Consider the following 4758-nt stretch of genomic DNA (forward strand, 5'->3'; position numbering starts at 1 on the left):
CATCATCCTCTCCTGCAACCTATTGCCCAATTGGCTAGTTGACTCCACAACTCCGATATCCTTGGCACAATACCCACTCTTCTTGGTACGATGCCCGAGTCCGCGACCCGAAGCCTTCTGTCGATACGTCGACCGATCCACCGGACCGACGTCCAATCTTCTAACATGTTCCTCCAGCACAACATGATTTTCCTGCTTTAATTGTCTCATCCTAATCGAAGTATCCTATGTCACTTAAAACGCAGATTGAATCACAAACATACATCAAGTGGTTTCATCATCAAAATACGAGATTCAATAGTTGCTCCGCTCCTCGTTTTTGCATTGAGTCGATCGTGGCCCTCGCGCCCACCATTCCATGGGTCAACCCTCCCTTGAGTCTGATCTCCATATCGACTCCAAGTGTACCTTCATTTGGGTTGCTTTTGGGTCGCTCCCCCACTTGATCTCGCAATGCATCCACCAATGCATTCTGTCGAGCGAGATCATGCAACGACTCCTCGTCGCTTGCTCAGCCCATTGAGTTTCGTGGAGTTGTTTGTTGAGGTTCTCCTCCTCAACATGTGTGGTCTGTCCCACATGATTCTCTCTCTGGAGAGCTGAGACTTATCCCTCCAAGATAACTGTCCTGTTGGAGCAACATCTCTCTTCGTTTCGGAGACCACCATCCCCTTGGACTTCTCCGATCTGCTAAACAAACTATGCATTTTTCTACTTCCTGCAAACGCACTTGCTAGATTGCGACACCACGTCAATACAGCCCCCGCCGCACCACTCAAGGCCTAGCAACATGCTGAACTCGTTGCACACTTCAGCCTCCTACGGACGTATCCTTCACATGCCGAAGAGAAAGATTCAATGCTCCATAGCGCCGAGTTTCGGTCGCCTTGGGATGGCCACGAACATTCCATCGTCCACATACAAGCCCATGCATGAGTACCAAATTCTTCGAGTTAGCAATTCCCCTCACCTCTGTGAGCTTTGCATAACTCTTTTGGTCGTTGAGCAACTCATTCCACCTTGCATGGTCTCATCCTTTACCAAGCGGCTCGCTTGTCTTGAGCACCTTCAAGTATAGTTGTCAACGTTGAGCCATAGCTCAAACTCAGCCATCCCAACCTTTGTGCGCTCCGCATTCCTCCAAGTTTGCATGTTCTCGTGGTGCCTCTTGCGCAAAGGGTTGGCCATTCCTCTGAATGCCAATGTTAGATGCCCGCTCCTCCGAGCGACTCCTTTTCCCTACATCTCCATATCTGTTTTCTCCCAAATTATCGCGCGTGTGCTGACTACCCTCAATGCAGCCCCGCTAGGTCCCCCATGTTTGCATGCTAAGTGTTTCTATGAGTGCTTGTCCCACTTTGATACCATCTGTCACGGACTTAGCTGGTTTTGCCTAAGTCGTGCGGCACTCTTGTGTGTCCGTCCGCAAAGGTCAGCCTCCCCGAAGCCTCCCATTGTCCCCTAGGACCAACAAAAGAGAGAACGGGTTAGAGAGAACGTCTTAATCGGGATCCACAAGCAAACATCTCCGAAAAACACTTTATAGACAATGCAAATTACAAACAGACTTTACAAGCTCTGAATAGTTGTACAACAAAGGGTAAAATGGTCCATTATAGATAAAAAATCTCTTACACGTGTCCACATGACACAACCTTTATTTACAAGCCTAAAGAGGCCACCAACCTAACTAAAATGAGACTATTAAGCCTTCGGTCGTCCCTCTACATGCTGTACAAGGCATGAACATGCCAAAAGACATGGACATACATAAGCATTACATCAAACATCTTATTTAGAAGTTTGTCCGTGATAGAGCGGTACCACCGCCTACATTGGGCGATACCACCACCTGCAGCCTGACACTAGGTGGTACCACCGCCCAGTCTGGCGGTACCACTGCCTGACAGTCTCTCGAAGACTATGTCTAGGCGGTACCACCGCCTAACACAGTCTCAGAGACTATGCCACGACGGTTTCACCTATTGGGTCACTATTTGAGCCTTTTCACTTGGCCCAACATAGCCCAAACTTGGGCCCAATTGGCCCCTAATTGAGTTGGCCCAATTCCTATTAGGATCAAGAGCAGCACTAAGAGGGGGGGGTGAATTAGTGTAGTGGAAAACATTTTCGATTTTAGAAAAATATTCATGTCAATTAAAACTGATTTCGATTAAAGTGGTTTCAATTTAATCCATTTCGGAGAGAGTATGAACTTAAAAGTTTTCGTAAAAGTGCAAGAGAGGATTAAGGAGATTTGCAGTAATGTAAATTGCATAAATGAAAAGCAAACCAGAATTTAGAATGGTTCGGTCAATGTGACCTATATCCACTTTCAGATTCCTCCGACGAGATCTCCGACATCTATTAAAGGCCTTCCTTCAATAGGTGAAGATCAACCGCCTTTTGCAGCTCTTTCTCCTTTTCACAGGTTTAGTAGAGAACCCTTACAAGTCTCACACCTTTCTTGAAAGGTAGGGTTTTTATAGGCCCCAATGGCTTCAAAAATGGAGCAAAAAAGTGTCTAATCTTGAATTTCCGAGGTCCTAGCGGTACCACCGCCATTATTGGGTGGTACCATCGCCTGACACCTGACACTGGGCAGTACCACTGCTGGCAACAATAACTACCGGTGGTACCACCACCCAGAAATCCTGGGGCACTGCTTTACAGGCGGTGCCACCGCTAGTCAGGAATTTAGGGGCTGAATAGGCTACTCAATTCGACCCAATTCAACCTTGTTAAGGGCCTAGTTGGCCCCTAATTAAGTTAGTGGGATTATCTCCCAATCATCAATTAATTTACGCTTTAACTACGATATTTAAGACATGATCACAGCACTTCTTATTCCGGTGTGTCAATTGCTCTTCCGACGATCTTCCGGTGAATATCCGATGAACTCTCGGCAATGCTCCAACGGACTCCCAATAAGCTCCTGGACTTTACGACGATCTTCTTGGTAAGTGTAATATCCCTTACTTTTAAAAATTATTAATAAAGATTTATTTATAAATTGGAGGACCTATATGTAAATATAGAAATTTCAAGGACTAAACTGTTAAGTTACAAAAAAAAAAGAGAAAACCAAAAATTTCGGTTTTATCCCACCACCTACCACGCTCTCTATTTCTCGAGAAACAGAGAGAGGAGCGGTGGGGCGTGGGGAGAAGAAAAGAAAAAGAAGAGGGAAAAGAAGAGAGGAAGAAGAGGGAGAAGAGAAGAAAAGAAGAAGAAGAAGAGAGGGAAGAGTGAGAGGAAAGAGAGATAGCTGCAGCAGCTAGGGCTGCAGCACCTCTGTTTCGTGTAGGAGGAAATAGAAGAGTTCATGTGTGGGGGCATCGGGGAGAAGAAGGGAAGAAGAGGAGAAGAAGAAGAAGAAGAAGAAGAAGAAAGAAGGATGGCTGCGGCATGGGCTGTATGTTAGAATCGAGAGCACTAAGAGGGGGGGGGTGAATTAGTGCAGTGGAAATCTTTCAGCAATTAAAAAACGAAAGCTGCGTTCGTTCGATAAAAACTATTTTGATGCAAAAGCCGATTCTAAGATTACTTATGATTAAGTGCAGTTTACGTTTAAACACAGTTAGCGTCTAAACGCAGTTTGCGTCTAAATGCAGATTGCGTCTAAACTCAGATTGCGTCTAAGCGCAGTTTGCGTCCAAGCGCAGATTGCGTCTAAGCGCAGTTTACGTCTAAGCGCAGATTGCGTCTAAACACAGTTTGCGTCTAAGCGCAGTTTAAGCAGAAGTATAAAGACAATGTGCTGCTATTGTACAGCTCAAAAAGTAATCTGCAGAAAGCAGATTTACGTCTAAACGCAGATTTACGTCTAAATGCAGATTTATGTCTAAACGCAGATTTACGTCTGAACTTTGAAACTCGTTTGTATACTCGCAGAAGGCAGTATGCAGTTGAAAACAAGACGTAAACGTAAACTGAAATCTGATGACTGTGCGAGGAAAGCCGATTTACGTCTAAATGCAGTTTTACATCTAAATGTTGAAACTCGTTCGTAAAATTGTAGAAGAGAGTTTGCAGTTATAAATAGAATCAAAATGTAAATGTAAACTGCAAGGAAACTCATTCGTAAAAGCGCAGAAGACAGTTCGCAGTTATAAACAGATTCAAGACGTAAATGTAAGCTGCAATGTAAAGATCGTACGAAAACACCTATTGACGTCTGAATCCAGATTCGGAAAGATCAGCACTTATAACTTGTTCGTAAAGGCGTAGAGAGCAGTAGTTATGTAGGAGGTTTGCAGTAATGATAAGGTACTCGAAATAAAAGCAAACCAGAGATTTAGAGTGGTTTGGTCAGTCTTGACCTACTCCACTTTTGGCTTCCTCCTCCGACGAGGTCACCGACGTCAACTAGCTGCCTTCCTTCAATGGGCGAAGGCCAACTGCCCTTTTACAGTTTCTCTCCTTTTGACGGGCTCAGGAGACAACCCTTACAGACCCTTTCTCTCCTCTCTTTACAACTCAAGACTTGAAGAACAGAAAAGAGGAGAACTTTTGGACTTTACACAAATTTGAGCTCTTAGAATCACTGAAAAGATCAAGAATTCGGTGTGGATCTGTGTCACTTCAGTGCTGAATGGGTGGGGTATTTATAGGCCCCAACCCAATTCAAATTTGGAGCTCAAAACGATCAAATCCCGGAATTTCGGGATCAGGCGGTTGCACCTCTTGACTGGAGAGGTTGCACCGCCTGGTAGAGCTCGGAGACTGAGCCCAGGCGGTTGCACCTCTCTGTCAGGG

Source organism: Musa acuminata, chromosome BXJ3-4 (genome assembly GCF_036884655.1).
Source record: "Musa acuminata AAA Group cultivar baxijiao chromosome BXJ3-4, Cavendish_Baxijiao_AAA, whole genome shotgun sequence".
NCBI lineage: Eukaryota > Viridiplantae > Streptophyta > Magnoliopsida > Zingiberales > Musaceae > Musa > Musa acuminata.